A 17,791-nucleotide genomic window follows, 5' to 3' on the forward strand; every position below is an offset into this window, starting at 1 on the left:
TAATTCAGGCAAGTTTTATCGCGTGAATCGGACTTTTGTTGCAGTTCGTTTCAGACGAAGTGCTTGATTTTTAAGCCGAATTGTGGTCTTGTATCCTCTTTAGAAGCTTGGACTTCGCAATCGTTGGCTTATTGCAGTTCGTTTCAGACGAACTGCTTGTTTAAGCTGAATTGTGGTCTTGTATCTTCTGTAGAAGCTTTGACTCACAATCGTTGGCTTGTATATGTTCTAAGAAGGGGATCAGCCTTCGAAGAACAAGATACCTCAGTAACATTTGTAAGAGACGACACGCACAGAGACAGACAAAACACACAGACAAAACGCACAGAGACAAATAAAGACCAAGTAAACCAAATAAAGCACATTGACCGAACAGGACTCAAGACTGACTGACCGGACTGTCTCTTACAAATGGAACTTTTTGAGGTTGGAAATGTGCCATGTTCGGGGTACCTGTTCTCCTGACATGTGAGCCAATTTGTAAGACCCTTTGCCGAGGACTTCTGACACCCGATACGGACCTTCCCATGTGGGTTCGAGCTTGCCCAGCTTTTCTGCTCGGCTTACTTCGTTGTTTCTCAAGACGAGATCTCCCACTTGAAATTGCAGCTTCTTCACCCTTTGGTTGTAATACCGGGCTACTTGCTCCTTGTACTTGGCTGCTTTTATGCATGCCAATTCTCTTCTTTCTTCGGCAAGATCTAGCTCGGCTCTCAGTCCGTCGTCATTCATTTCTGAGGAGAAATTTAGAGTTCGGGGACTGGGTACGCCGATCTCCACCGGAATTACGGCTTCAGTGCCGTACACCAGACTGTACGGAGTTTCACCGTTGGAGGTTGTGGGTGTAGTTCGGTAGGACCATAGGACTTGAGGGAGATTTTCTACCCATTGTCCTTTGGCTTGTTCTAACCGAGCTTTTAACCCTTTCACCAGGATACGATTTGTTACCTCCGTTTGTCCGTTTGCTTGTGGATGAGAGACCGAAGTGAACCGCTGTTGAATATTCAGCTCTTGGCACCAATTCTTGAACGTCTTGTCGGTGAACTGAGTCCCGTTATCCGAGATGAGGATGTGGGGTATGCCAAATCGGCACACTATGTTCTTCCAGACGAAGTCCAATGCCTTTGAGCTCGTTATCGCAGCTAATGGTTCAGCTTCCACCCACTTCGTGAAGTAGTCCACGGCAACGATAAGGAATTTCATTTGCCGAGGAGCTTGAGGAAGTGGTCCCACTATGTCTATGCCCCATTGCATAAAAGGCCAAGGGCTTTGCATAGTGGATAGATCGGTCTGCGGCATCCTTGGGATATTTGCATGGATTTGGCACTTCGGGCATGTCTTGACGAGCTGCACTGCTTCTTGTACCATGGTTGGCCAATAATATCCCCATCTCAGAACTTTTTTAGCTAAAGCTCTGGCTCCGATGTGGCTACCGCACGATCCTTCATGAACTTCTCTGAGGATGTAGTCCGTCTCTTCTGGTCCTACGCACCGCAATAACGGCTGGAGGTAAGACTTTCTAAAGAGGACTCCTTCATGAAGCTCGTACCGAAGTGCTCGGCACGTGATCTTCCGAGCTTCTCTCTTATCCTCGGGCAATTGTCCTTGATCCAGATACTGTAAGATCGGCGTCATCCAGTTCGGCGAGCTGGATACTGAATGTACCTCGGCTTCATCAATGCTTTGATGCATTAATTCTTCCGCCTTTGAGCTCGGATCTGAGGCCAACTTACTTAAGGTATCTGCTCGGCTATTTTCCGCTCTGGGAATGCGAATTATCCGAAAATAGGAGAAACTTCGGCTGATGCTTTGCGCTTTGTCCAAATACTTCTTCATTCTCTCGTCACGAGCTTCACTTGTACCCAACATGTGATTTACTATGACTTGTGAATCACAATGGACTTTGAGAGATTTGACGAGCAGACTTTGCGCTAACTGGAGTCCGGCCAGGAGGGCTTCGTACTCGGCTTCATTATTAGTAGTGGGGAATAGGAACCGAAGTGAGTAGGTTACCTCGTGTCCGTCGGGAGCGACAAGTAAAATACCAGCTCCACTTCCCATCTTGTTTGAAGCTCCATCTACGAATCCGCTCCAGCAGTCCGGCGGCTCCTCTTCGGATTCCAAGGGCTGTGCTAGTTCGGCATTGGCAGAATTTTTCTGTTCGGCAATGACAGGGATTGCTTGATCGAACTTGGCCTCTGCAAGAAAATCTGCCAAGGCTTGTCCCTTGATGGCTTTTCGAGGTAGGTACTCGATTGAGTGTTCTCCCAGCTCTATGGCCCATTTGGCGATTCTGCCTGATGCTTCTGGCTTGGTCAAAACTTGCCGAAGAGGCAGATCGGTTAAGACGCATACCTTGTGAGCATAGAAGTATGGCCGCAGTCTCCTTGCTGCATTTACTAACGCCAGAGCAATTTTCTCCAGAGGTTGATACCTTGTTTCTGGACCTCTTAATGCTCGGCTTGTAAAGTAGATGGGAAACTGCTTTAGGCCTTCTTCTCGTACAAGCACCGCGCTAATGGTTTGATCGGATGCCGCTAAGTATAAGAATATTACTTCGGCTTCGGTTGGAGCAGAGAGAATAGGAAGCTCGGCTAGATAACTTTTGAGCTCGTCAAAGGCCTTTTTCTGCTCAGCTCCCCACTCGAATTTTGGTGCCTTTTTCAACACTTTGAAGAACGGCAGTTGCTTTTCGGCTGCTTGGGAAAGGAATCGATTCAGTGCGGCTAGACATCCGGTTAGCCTTTGCACGTCATGTATGGACTTCGGCATTGCCATGTTCTGAACGACTTGAACTTTTGAGGGGTTTGCCTTGAGTCCGTCCTTTGAAACCCAACAACCCAGAAACTTTCCCGAATCTACCAAAAAGGTACACTTTTGGGGATTAAGTTTGAGGTTGGCTTTCTTGAGCACGTTGAGAGTGGACTTGAGGTTGTGCTCGTACTCCGAAGTGCTTTTGCTTTTGACAACTATGTCGTCGACATACACTTCAACCTGTTTTCCGATTAGGTGCCGAAAAAGCTTGTCTACCATCCTTTGATAAGTGGCTCCGGCATTCTTTAAACCGAATGGCATCTTTTTATAAGCGAAAATGCCGAAATCGGTAATGAAAGCTGTTTTCGGAGCGTCACTCTCATCCATCAACACTTGGTGATATCCTTTGTATAAATCAAGAAAACAGAAAATTTCGAAGCCGATCAAAGCTTCTACTTTTTTATCTATATTCGGAAGGGGATAGCAATCTTTAGGACAGTGCTTGTTTAGATCGGTAAAATCTATGCACATCCGCCATCCTCCTTCTTTTTTCTTGATCATCACAGGATTGGCCACCCAAGAAGGATATTTCACCTCGTATAGTACATCCGCTTTTAGTAATTGGCGGACTTCGTCATGGATGACTTGGCTTCTTTCTGCCGCAAAGAGTCTTTGCTTCTGTTTTACTGGCCGGATTGAAGGATCAATATTTAACCGATGAGTGATTACCTCGGGGGGCACTCCGGTCATGTCCAACGGAGACCATGCAAAGACATCTTTGTACTCCTTGAGGAGCTGAATGGTCTTTTCCCGGAGTAGAGGCGTTCCTGCGAAGCCGATCTTGACCGTTCTGGATGGATCATCTTCGTATAACTGAACGGTCATTGAGTTCGGCTCTGAAGTGACTTCGGTTATCTTGCTTGCCTCTGACTCCGGTTGCTGTGATTGCTATGCTTGATGGTGCCGAACTGATTGCTCGGCACTTTTAAGCGCAATCTGCAGACATTCTTTTGCTCTCTTTTGATCACCTCGGATGACCGCTATCCCACCTTTAGTGGGGATCTTGATGGTGAGGTGATAAGTAGAGCAAACGGCCCGAACTGTGTTGAGCCAGTCTCTCCCCAGGATGATGTTGTACGGGGACCGAGCTTTCACCACAAAGAACTCGATCATCGTATTGGAGCTTGTAGGTGCTTTTCCCACCGTGATCGGAAGGCTGATAATACCTTCAGGGCGGGTGTCCTCCTGGGCGAAACTTTTCAGAGGAAGTGGAGCCGGACTGAGCCGAGCTGGATCCACTTCCATTTTATCGAAACATTCTTTAAAAAGAATGCTGACTGACGCTCCTGTATCCACAAATACTCTGTGGATCAGTTTGTTTGCCACTCCGGCTTGAATGACAATAGCGTCTTGATGAGGAGAGATGGCTGGGACGGGATCGGCATCTGAAAATGTAATCACTTCGTCTTTCTTCAGCCTTTTATGTGTTGGCTCCTCTTGATTGGAACCTCTGCGTTCTGCTTTTAGGGACGACTTAGTCTTCCCGGCAGGGAGAGCATCAATAGTCTGGATTACTCCATCATATTGCGGCTCGTCGTCGTCTTCGGGATCCTCATGCCTTTTCGGATCCTGAGGATTGCAGTTCGCACCTCTCTGCCTTTTGTTCTTTTTCGGCTGCTTGCTTTGGTATTTTTTTAACGTTCCTGTTTTCACAAGAACATCAATACCTGCAGCCAAATCTCGGCACTCCTCGGTATCGTGTCCGTGGGCTTGATGGAAGGAGCAATATTGATCCTGAGGTCGCCGCGCGGCCGATTTCGTCATCCGCCTTGGTTTTTCGAACATATCGGAATGTAGTTCGAAAATTTCCGCTCTTGACTTGTTTAAGGGTACGAACTGAGCGGGCGGCTTCTCAGGATTGAGACGTGGTCCCAATCTGCCTTGTACCGGTGCCCTTTGAATTCTTTCAAAAGGAGTTCGGCGAGGAAGCCTCTGATCGCTATGATCGGGCTTCTTTTCGTCTCCTCGGGATGAGCTGTCTAAAGACCGTTTTCGACGGTCTGCCTCATCCGCACGGGAAAACTGGTCCGCAATGTCCCACATTTCTTGAGCTGTTTGCGGACCGCACTCCACGAGCTTTCTGTAGAGAGCTCCGGGCAGGATTCCATTTTGGAATGCCGAGATGACAAGCAGATCGTTGAGATCGTCTACTTGCAGGCATTCCTTGTGGAATCTTGTCATAAAGTCGCTGATTCTTTCGTCGCGACCTTGACGAATGGAAAGCAGCTGAGCCGAAGTGATCCGGGCTTCCGCTTTCTGAAAGAACCTCCTATGGAATGCATCCATTAGATCTCGGTAAGATCTAATGCTGCCTTGAGGAAGGCTGTCGAACCACCTTCTGGCGTTCCCGATAAGCAGCTCGGGGAACAGCTTGCACATATGGACCTCATTGAGACCCTGGTTCGCCATGTTATATTGATAGCGTCCCAAGAAGTCATGAGGATCCACTAGCCCGTCATAAGTCATTGACGGTGTCCGGTAGTTCCGCGGCAAAGGAGTTCGGGTGATATCGTCCGAGAACGGAGTCTTTAATGCTCCGTACATGGCGAACCCGATATCTCTTCGGTACGGAGGAGATGGAGTTCTCCTGTGGTTCCGGTACCGAGGAGGAACAGGAACATGTCGGGGTTGAGGATTCTTTCTCCTGGAAGACACGTCACTACTGCGGTAGTGACTTTCATGTCTGGATGAGGAGGGAGAATCCGCCGTTGTCTTCTCCGGCTGTTGGCTCTTCTGCAGGAAGGTTAAGAACTCCTCCTGCTTCTCGGCCAAGAACATCTTGACAGCTTCATTTAAATCAGGCTGCTGGGAAGACTCGGTGCGATGACTCCTGGAGTGGCTTGTTCCTCCTTCGTGAGAACCGGAGGTAGATGTCTCCCGAGGCCGTTTTTCAGACCTGCGAGCTGGACTAGCTTCCTCACGGTGATCACGAACGGTATTACGGGTGGTATGTGATCTGGTATGCATTTTTTTGGGGTGGAAAAAGGGTCAAAAATTCGCTTTATCACAAATTTGGTTCTCTGTTTCCCACAGACGGCGCCAGTGATGAATCCGCGAATTTTTGATGGTGATGAATGCAGGAAGATGCAGATCACGACACAGAGATTTTACGTGGTTCGATTTACTGAGGTAAATCTACGTCCACGGGAAGAAAATGAGGGCAGAGTTGTATTGCTTGATCTGTTTTCTTACAGCTTACAATACAGACTTGCTATTTTGTATTTGATCTCTAGAAAGCGAGAGAGTCTAACCCTATCTATCTGATCTAGGTTCTATTTATACAAAGGACCAAGATCGTGGCATGCAGCATCATTTACTAGGTAGTGGATGTCGTGGAGATCGTGGCGATCTTGCATGGGTCCACTATCCTGCATGAGTTAATGACCGCTTGACACCACTAAATAGATCGTGGGTGTAGTGGAGGTGGAAATCCTGCATGAGTCCACTATCTCCTAGTTCGGTCGAATACTGAGACCGAACTGCTGAATTATTGCCGAGCAGCTTTTGCCGATCTGAGAGTAGAGCTTGATGCCGACCTGAGCAGAGTTTGATTGGTTGGCTTTTACCGAGCTGTAGGCTGGGGCCGAACTCTTTGGTTGTGCCGAACTGAACTCTTTAGTCATGCCGGACTGATACTCTTTAGTCATGCCGAACTGATACTCTTTCTTGGGCTTTAGGCTGATGGGCTTTACTGCTGTTGGGCTTGTTTAGTACGTACTCCATCATTTCCTAACGGATCATCCCTCATTGAAGACGACTCACCCCGCATGGATTGGTCTTTCCCTTACGTCTTAGTTTACGTTTCACAGGCACGTTGACATCTAATTCGGTACGTTGAATAGGCTCCTCATCCATTAAGTTCCCAACCCCGCAGACTTGTAGACCATCCTCAAGAATCTCCAATACTTTATACAAATCAGGCTGAATTACGATATCTCGTTCTCTTATGAATTTGCATGCCCATTGTATGGTTTCCACCTAAAATATAGAAGTAGAAGTCAAATTGAGTATTGACCTTCAAAAATATTTATATCACAAAGTAGAGTAATTTACCGCATAGTTTTGTGAAGATACAGCTTCATGGATTCCATGTTCAGCATGTAAAGCCGGGTTGCGTGTGGTAACTCACTGTAATTTTGTGGAACCAAGCCATATATTCCGCCGTCTGATTTGGATCAGCCAAGGGATCGAAACTGTAACTACATTCATGCCTCGATTTCCAACCCTCAATGTATACATTGTGTTGTTTCACCTAATTTAGCCCAGCTTTACCCCGTCGATCATATTTCCTAAAGCCTTCCACGTGGAACCGATTTTGTATGTCGTAGAAAAGGGGGTGCAAATATCCAAATTGACGCAATACTCTATTTGCACAATACGACTCTACCATATAGCAAAATATCATAAATGTTGTCGATGACCAACATGCTTGACTCTCAACACACATAGGGGGCAAGGGTCGGTTCACATACGGTTGCCATATAAACTACAAACAAGTAAATATTTTGAGTACAAAGTTGGAGAGAAAGAAATAATTTATTTATATAACATTGGTGGTTTTCATGCATGCGGGAGAACTGATCCCTATAATACTCTGTGCAATGCTGAGGGGACCTTATCATTGAAGCAGATCCACTCCACCTAACAAAAACAATAGAAAGAGATACGAAAATACAAATTAGATTGAATAAAATTTAAAATAATATTATAATTCTAGAAATACATACAAAACTTACATGGATGCACATGGCTTGTAGCTTGGTACAACGATGCTATTTGACATATAGAAAAATGGTATTTTATTTCCTGACCTGTTTGGAGCAAGCAAACCACCTATAACAAGCAAGCAATATACACGAGTTCGTTGTAGGTACATAGATGAATCCTCATCATCACCTAGTTCCAATCTTAGATGTTCGGATAGTGTCATAGCCTTCTAGTATGAGGCCTTCAATTCATCCTCACCAGGTTGTACACCAAAGAAATCTAAGCAATATCTAGCCTATTATTCCGAAGATTGTGATGGTTTGTAACCCGTCACAGCTCACAGGCTCGAAGACCTCTAGTTGCGGAGAGACCAAAGTGCCCATTGGGAAAATTATTATGCACATCGACAGGAGAACCTCCACTACAGGCAAGAGCAGCGGGGGGAGGATAGAGCGTGGAGGGCTCAACAGAATTCCCACTGGGATGCATACCACGCGAACTAGCAAACCAAGCAAGAATGGAGACAGGAGATGTACAGTGCTAGGCTTCGCCGTTCAAACGATATAGGTATTGTTATTGAGGATACTCCAATTGTCATTGGGATACTCCAAATCCTGATGGGGTAAGTGTGCAAAGATTTTTCCATGAGGAACAATCTGTGGCATCACATGATGATCTCTCCCTCGATGGTATAAAAGGTGTTGCTCGTGAAAGCATAAATATCAAAGATGATAAAGATTTTAATGGCCACATGCAAAAAAAGCTTCTCGTTCTTGATTTGAATGGGTTGCTTGGTGATATATTCGTAGATAAGCTTTCCAATCATGATCCAAAAGCTATCATAATAAATAAAAGAGGTACATGAATCAGTTGAAATATGTCGTCTCTAATTCTGCTCGACTATTGACTGACATTCATTTAATTTTGTAGCCGTTTTTATGTGGCTGCACTATGATCATTTTCTGTGCTTCTGCTTTCAAAAGTTCAGTGTGTGTGTTTGGACTTCAAGAATCGAGTACTTTTTGTCATTTGCCTTTTCATGAATTTCCCATGAGTTTCTTGCAATATATATCACCCATTCTAACCTGCCACGTGAACTGATGGAACCTTTCCAGAAAAAATATGGAGCCACTTCTTGATCTTCTTTTCGGGGATGATAAGAGCAGGATGATTTTTCATTGGGTAAGTCATTTTATTATTTAAATTGCCTCTTTACAAGATCAATCGCACTGCACTAATACGGGTAAACATACCTTGGAGAATAAAAGCAAGCCTATTTTCTTGAAGAAACTTAGAAAGTTATGGGAAACATGTGAGCCTGGTCTCCCGTGGAAGAGGGGAGTGTATAACGAATCAAATACACTTTTATTAGATGATACTCCCTACAAGGATTTAACAAACCATGTAAGTTTATTTGTTCTCTCTTTTCAATAAAAAATATTGTAAAACTTTTGGTCTAATCTTTTACATGATGTTTACATACGAAAGTAACAATTCATATATTTGCAACGATACAATGCTGTCTGTCCAGAGCCTTTGTCCTAACGGCAAGAAGCATAGACATTATTGTTTGATGTGCCGAGTTCGAGCCATTTTGACACATTTCTAATTTCCTCCTTTATAAAGGAGTTTACTTTAAAAAAAACGATACAATTTTGTCTTTTCCTACTCGTACCGGTTCAATGATGTAGGAGACAATTCATTAGGTGAGTTCTATAATCTATACAACTCATTTTTACATGGAACTTTCTTCATTATGCTTTGTTTACTTTTAGTTGTTCTATTGGAAGATGCACATTAGTGCATTTTTTCATTCCAAATCCCCACTTATTTCACAAATGCGTGTAGGGCTTACGTGGCAAGCAAATGTATTATTATTTTCCTTCGTAGGACCAGGAGGTGCTCTCCGTGTTTACTTAAAGGGGTTGGCCGAAGCACAAAATGTTCAAAAATACGTGAAGGCAAACCCATTCGGCCAGAGTCCCATAATGGAAGAAGATCCTTCTTGGGGCTTCTATAGCGAGAAAGAGACACATGCATAGGAAAAAAAGGATCGCGACCCCCCGACAATAATACCCCACCGTAAGCTTATTACAAGTTCGTATTTTTTCAGTTTATTCTTTTACATAGTTACTTAATGGGATTTTATGGCTAATGTTGGATCGTGCAAAGAATAAACGATCATACCAAGAGATTCAAGAGATAGGAGATGAAGAGGGTGTGCTTCTCTCACGCCTCGCGCTAGACACTCGTCCGAGTGGTACTTTTGTGCATCTGGTCCACCCGGCTGGTATTCCTTTTGGTAATGTAGCTAGATATGATCACGTTTTCACTTAATAATATGTGATTACAGATATCCTTTATTACCGGTGGAGATGTGTATTATTATAGTATGGAGTAAAAAATTTCACCTAAGCATCCAAATTTATATGAATAGAACATTGTACCTAAACCCTGATCACTTTTGTACTTAACCCAATGGGAAAGCTTGTAAAGAAGCCATGTCTTCATGATGAATCCTGCCTACAGAAGAAAAAAAAACATGTTCTGCAGTTGGATATGCAAAGTGTGTGTAGGAAGAATGAAGAGAGAAGAGCTGAAAAGTGCAATATTAAGAAGGGTTAGGTGGTTCAACTCGACCGAGTGAGCTCCCGTGGTGATTGCACTTGATTTGAGTAATCATGAGAAAAAAACTTTTGGAGTACAGAAGGTTGGACTCGGTCGAGTGACACCTCATTTCGATTTCACTCGTATGAGTGGAATGAAGAAAACATGACACGTCTGACTCGACTTGGTACGAGTCTGTCAGGTACGCATTTTTATAAAAGCCCCCTCTCCCCTCTTGATTTCTTCACACTCCCAACTCGAACCCTTGCACCTCCCACTCGAATCCTCCCTCCCAGACTCGATTCTTCACCAATTTCTTCCAAATTTCTTTCGTAAAACTTGAAATTGACTCCTTAGGAACATAACCCATCGCTTATTACATGGTATACATTGTGCTTGTGAATGAACTTGTGTGCTTTGGTGGTATTTATGCTTGGTGGGAAGCACTATGTGGTGTTGTATGCTTCTTTTGGGTATAACTTGCAATCGGGGTGAATGTTTATTATGATATTGGTTGAACACCTCCAAAATAGTGAGGATCGAAAGATGGGGCAAAGATGGAAATTTCTGCCTTTTCTTGATACAGTTAACGAGGCGTGAATATAATCGCAGGGGGTGGAGGGAGAAAAGAAAACCAGCATATTCCAGAATAGAACCTTGGGCTTTGTTGGGTCCCACACAGTTTCACATGCCGAACATGAAATATTGTCCAAGTTTGACTCAACGAGGGTTTTAAGAAACGTGAAGAAAAGTGAGTTCAAAAAGTTAGTGAAATGAGGGTCCCACATAGGGGTGAGAAAAAAAATACTGAAATACCGCACTTACCGTACCAATTTTTTTTTGAAAATACTGATTTTTCGGTATACCGTAATTTTCAGTACGACATGATAACGGTATCAATTTTCCTATACCGTGGTATGCCGGATATGCGGTATATGTTAAAATATTATATAAATATTACATATATTATAGTATTTAATATATAAAATAGAATTAAAAAGAAAAAAATCTCCAAATTCTACTTTTAGACGTTTTGTGTATAAAATAGATTTTTTTGCATAATGGTATTACGGTATACCGTACTGTACTTCGGTATGCCGCAATAACGGTAAGGTAACGATATTAAAAATTAACCATACCGAATTTTCATTATACCGAATTACGGTATTCGTTAAATTCGGTATGGTATCGGTATGATATTTTGTCATACTGATGCACTATTTATTAGCAATAAAAATACCTGCAAGTTTACAGGGTAGATCTAGTATAGCTAAATGTCAGTACTAGGATATCGAACATAGGGAATAAGATTGCAACTGGCTATCATATACCAAGCGTCATGTACTATCTAGAGACACAGAGTTTTGGTTTTGATTTTATAAACTAGACATAAATATAAACAAATAAAAGAAAGTATAAAAACCAAAAAATACAAAGCAGGCGAATGAATATAGAATTTTAGGATCCAAGTACTACAACCTAGTGATGAGTAATCTCACAGAACCTTTACCTTTATGTGTCTCTAAGATTATTAGGAAAGTCGCGTTTCTAGAATAAGCTCTCTCTCGAGTGTACCTATCCAGTAGATTAGACTCTAACTATCAAAGTCTCATTCCAATAGATTATATTCTAACTCTTTAAGTTCTTAAGACTCAAGACTTCACAAAGGATCCCCTCTCTCGAGTGCAAGTTCCTTTTACCACGTAAAACTAGTTATCTCTCGATTAATCTTCGTTAAATGAACATAGTTCTAAGGTTGGCCAGACAAAAGAACAATAAAAGCACAAGAACAAGCAAAACAAGCACAAGAGCTAGGAAAATGTTCAATTCAATAAATCAAAGCATATTCATAATAGTTTTCACAAAAAAATCTACAAATGATGTTTAACTACTCATAGACAAGTAGTAAAACCAAAAATAAAATTACTAGACATGAAAGAAATTGATAAAACCTAGGTTGAATCTTCAATCTTTAGTCTTCTCTTGCCTGGATCTGTAGAGCTCCGCTTCAAAAGATGGATGAATTATGTGTGGAAGATGGAATGGAAGAATGTGTAGAGGGGGAAAGATTGGAGGCTCTGAGATATGAGATGGAAGAAGGTGTAGAGAGGGAGAAGGATTGGAGGCTCTGAGACATGGGATGGAAGAAGGTATAGAGAGGGAGAATGATTGGAGGCTCTGAGATATGAGATGGAAGAAAGTGTAGAGAGGGAGAAGGATTGAAGGCTCTGAGATAGAGATTGTGAATTAGGATAAGAGGTATTTATAGATTGGAAAAAAGGTTTATTTTTGATAATTTTCGTGCTCTACAATAAATGGGAAAGATTTGGGCAAGAATTTATTTTCTTCCTTGATTTTCTGCCTAATTTCCGCCAGATTTGACTCAACTACGCAATGTTCGTAGAATAGTCATAACTTTCTCCACAGAACTCCAATTGAGACGTGCGAGGTATCCACGTGAAGCTCTTTCGAAGAAGAAGAGAATGGTATGCATTTATCACTGATTGGACAACAACACTGCCTGGAAACTCAGGTTGAACCGAGGCTGCAGCACCTTGGACTTTTTGCACATTTTTTTGCCTTTTTCTATCATTTATCAACAAACACATCAAAAATACTAAATGTATAAAATATGTAATTTAAGAACATAATTTGCATGATTGACATTTAAAACGAGTAAAATCTAGCCCTTAAAAATATGCAAAATCCGTGTTTGTCACATACCGCAGTTTTCGGTACGGTATGCGGTATGACGTTCTTGGTACGGTATACCGTACCGATCCACCCCTACTCTCACATTTATATATCAGTTTTATACTAAAATATGAGTGTAAAGAGTTAGTGGAAAGTGTAGTGCATTTACCAAATATAGAAATAAGCAAAGTGCACAATTTTTCACAGACGAACCAAAATGAAAAACTGGACAATATTTTACGGACGGATGGAGTATCAAACTTGAGAATTTGACCAGAAAATTGTGCTTTTCATGGTAAATCCACGTATCAAACACACCCTTAGAAAAGTGACAAGTGAACACTCGTTAAGAAAAAGAATAAGACTTTCTTTCTACTCAATTCTCTCACATCTCCCGTGCCATTTTCTATTATTGCAATAATATTTCTTCACAACATTAGTTACTTTTTTTTTACTTTATCTGGAAGGAAACAATTGAGCTTGTTTGAAATTTCATTTTTTCTTTTATGATGAAATTGTAATTTCTTTTTCATTATTATGAACAAATATAAAATGTGTATTTATTTTGTATTTTAATTATTATATTTTTACTATTAATGTGATACTAATATAAGAAGATAAAGTTTAGCGTTTAATTTATACTAAGTCTTAACTATTTATTTTCTCTTTACTAAATATAAAAATTTTATAATTTGATATCCAAATTAATTAAAACAATAAAAGTAAAATAGGAAACTAACTTACAAGCTCAGCCGTTTTGTCCAAATAAAGTAAAAATGGAGTAAGAAAAACTAAATTAATATTGTCGAGATAGTTTGATACATTGTGCTAAAAGTGAGTATATGAGAGAGATATTGTGAAAGAATGAGTAAATTTTTTTTATTATGTTTCTTAATAGGTGTCCACTTGTCAATTTTATACGTATTAGTGTATTAAGAAATGTATTAGGAATTAGAATGCCAAACAAAATACTTATCCCTTCATTCCACAGTCGTAAAATCATTTAATTTTCTACTCTCGTTCTGAAAGAATGATAATAAATAGTAAAAGTAGAGAAATAATAAAGTAAAAAAGAAAATAATTTTGAAAAGATTATTATCTACTTTATTTTCTCTCTTACTTTTACTTTTTCTCCACTTTAACTATTTATAATTATTTTTGCAAAACGGATACAGAAAATGAAATGACTCTACTACTATGGAGCGAATGTATTATTTTATATAGGCAAATGAACATAAATCTAAATGTCGTGTCATGATGGATTCAAACCCGAGATCTTTGGTCTCGGTCATTACCACTTAACGTTGATCAATTCACTTAAACTAAGAAATGATGATATAAAATTGTGAAATAAAGTTAAAAAATAAATTTATTTCCTTTTAATATATTGAACACGGGTTAAAAACTTATTAAACAAAGCTTTCTTAGCCTTTTTTTATGTATCAAACACTAATCGTATCTAATCCTGGCCGACATCATCAATAACCAACCTCTCCACTTAATGACGTGAAAGCTATTGTCTAGAAGACTAGAAAATTTATTTCCACAACGTTACAATCACTTTTAGACTAAATTAATTATTTTTTTGGATCAGTTTGGTGTTGCATATCGAACTATCCTAATTCCTTTTAGTTAATAAGATTTGAAGTGTGGTTAATTACATTGCAATCGTGTGGGAATAGGGGGTTTCATGAACAATAATAATACCAAAAAATAAAGTGTAATAGTAGGTGAGTTGAACCAACACAACCGACGATAATAGTTTGATTATTAATGATGCAGGTGACAAAAGCTGGATGTTTATGCTGTCACAACTCACTACATAATTAACAAATACTACCATCATTCATATCCCATAACCAGCCTGTCCACAGATGCAAGCCTTGTATGTGTGTAATGTATCATATTCACTTTATTACAAATAAATTAACAAACCAAATTAGAGGAGCATATATTCCTTGTCTCACACTCCCAATAAATTCAACACCAGTCATATCAACACAATTCAAATCAAATCTAGGGAGTTATCTCAACTAAAACTCAAGAAAAACTAGTAATATCTAAACACTAGAATTAAGAGAGAGTCAACCAACCAAAATGGTAACATATCGGCAACAAACTCAAGCAAAAAATTAATATAAATTGGGATTTGGAAGAAGGGAGGGAGGGGAAGACTGATATGTTGGGCAAGCCAACTTATTAATCAAGCACAAAGATGATATCGAGCAAAGGTGTCACTAGCCAAACTACCAGGAGTCTTACCAGGTTTTGCCATTTGTGATATACTTCTGTAATATTTTACTTTCTCCATTCTTTCAGATCGAAGATATTCATCCCAAATGCCCAACCACAAGCGCGGGGACTAAATGTTTTTGAAATAAGTGGGTTTGAAAAATTGAGGTAACGATCAAACCGGTGGAAGCTCTGTCCACAGATCTCAACGACACCAATAACTTTGCCCCTCAGATTAAGAGACCATATGCCAGTAAGATCCCTCTGCACCACAATGTCATCATCTAAGAATATAACCTTGTCCAGCTTTGGGAAGATCTCTGGAAGATAAAAGCGAAGATGGTTCATCATTGACAGGTACTTCGGATTTCTAAATTTAATGTTGGAATCAGATTCAGCATGTCAATTCTTGAAGTAATAATCGATCATGGTGGGAGAACCCAGCTGTCTAAGGACTGGACTGTAACTTGAATTCAACCATGTGAACTCCTCAATATTCTGAACCTGAATGGTTGCACGGCCAGGAGGATTAGCCAAGAACCACATTTTCATTGCAGTAAAATTGAGTCTATCAGTCACAATATGGAAGACATGTCTTGATGGATCCTGGTCAAGACAGAAAATTTATCATTAGATTTTGAAGGGAACCATTTTCGATTACATTACAGATGAACATGATTGCTACTCTCTTCTTATTACTAGCATTACAAAAAGTAAGGCTTGTGTTTAAATACTCTTTTTACCTTTGTGTGAGTTATCGATGAGTTCACAACCACTGCAGCAGCCAATACATTATCTGAAAACAATGCATAGTGGTATAGCTTGGGATCTTCAAGTTTGTCTTCGTTCGGGAATCTCTGTTCGAATGCGTTCAACATAAAATACTCAGTTGAAAGACGGAGAGGAAGACAATGAAGCCCTTTGGGCACTGTCTTGGCAGTTAAATGCGTCAAAAACAAATTTTGCTTCTTATGGACTCGAAGCTGCTCCTCAGCAGAATGCAGCATGGCACGGAGTTTCTTTACTGAGGAAGCACAATCTTCTTCCAATTGTTTGCCTTTTGAAAGCGTTTGATCCATCACTTTCAACCTCTCTAAAGCACTAAACTCAACCAAAAACCAAAAGAAGGAAAAATTAGAGGCTGCAAAAACTGAAAGAATGGAATTTAACATGCTTCAGGGCACAGGGATTTGAGGCTTCCCGAAACTATCAAATCTGATATACATACAACAGTTTAACTTACTTCTTTGGCACCTCAGAATCCTTGGTGGCATCTCCAAGTACTTTCAGAACCTCTTTCATACGCAAGCGCAGGTCCCTTACAAATTGAGGATTGGTTCGAGTCACAGAGAGAGAAAGATAAAGCTTTGCTTGTATAAGTTGGTCCTTAAGCTGACGTACACGAGCATCTGGAAATATCACCCGTTCATTCTGTTTCTCACTTCCAGCTTCTCTTGGATTATCTTTGACAACAGCCTGGGACATATGTTATAGACGTTTTAGTTTCTTAGTGAAACAATAGCATAGAAAGAAGTGAAATATAAAAACTTCATAAGTCAATTTGACCCGCTACCGGATGACAAAATAAAAAAAAATTATGCATACATGTGCTTTTCTACATCTCTAAACAATCTACCAAATGTTTAATGGTTATAAGAGAGATCAAACGCATGAGATTCAACCGACTGAGAGCTACAACAAGATGATTCCAATAACTCCTTCAATGTGACTAATCACTTGACAAAAGAACTACCAGCTTGCCCAAAAGCCATAAATTGTGAAAATCCCTTTGAACAGGATGAGATAATTACAGAAGGTTAAAACCAAAGAACACTAAAAGTATACGCCACTACTATTTCAACCAAAGAAACCCCAGCAGTAGATAACAATCTTACAGTTCTTTCTGGCGCCCTTTCCAATTTACCCTTGGAACGCCGGGAACCAATTTCTCTCTACACTTTATTCTGCTCAACCTGATTTACTTTCCCAATCAATTCAGTCTCCCTTGTGTTTTCTTCCTTCTTCTCCAGCGCAACCTTGTGCTCCTGATCAGTCACCTGCCTTATAGTATTCCCTCCACTGCCCAGATTGGATAAACTTGAAATTGCATCCTCTGCTGATTATATGATTGATACCATAAGAATAATAAAACCATAATCCATCATTCAGTTCAGCAGGCAAATTGCAAGCCAGAATATGAGTTAAATACCAACCTTCGGCGAGTTGTCTATTGATATGAGCATTTTCTCCGGACGAAGCATTCGAGCTTTCTGAACTAGAATCGCCTAAGTTTTCGGAATAAACTACACCCAGAGGTTCTTTCAACGCAGCAGACGACACCTAGCAGTTAGAGAGTGAATTACAGCAGATCCGGACAACAAAGATCTAAAATCACCATACAAACAATACACATCAAAGAAGTAAAGGAAAGAAATTCATTAATCCATTACCTGTGGTAGCACATTTAATGGTCTAACTTCACCAGCAAATGTCTAAAAAACAACAAATCCGAGAAATCAAAACCCCTCTTCTGTGAAAACAAAAGGGCTAATAATACAACAAAATCCACAACAAGTGATTGATATACTTACAAAGGGTGAAACATCTTCTATAAATTCATTCCTGGCTGAAAATAGAATAGGAGATGCTGTCCATTCCAAGTAAAATTCAAAGTATACAACAACACTTGATATTCAAACAATAAAGAAACATAAATAGACTTTTAATTTAAAACACA

At 40.5% G+C, this 17,791-nt stretch overlaps 1 pseudogene; it reads right to left on the bottom strand.

Annotated features, from left to right (window-relative positions):
* Positions 1–14,748: 14,748 nt before the first annotated feature.
* Positions 14,749–17,758, bottom strand: LOC121811364 (annotated as a pseudogene).
* Between the last annotated feature and the right edge of the window lie 33 nt (positions 17,759–17,791).

This window comes from Salvia splendens, chromosome 7, assembly GCF_004379255.2.
Source record: "Salvia splendens isolate huo1 chromosome 7, SspV2, whole genome shotgun sequence".
NCBI lineage: Eukaryota > Viridiplantae > Streptophyta > Magnoliopsida > Lamiales > Lamiaceae > Salvia > Salvia splendens.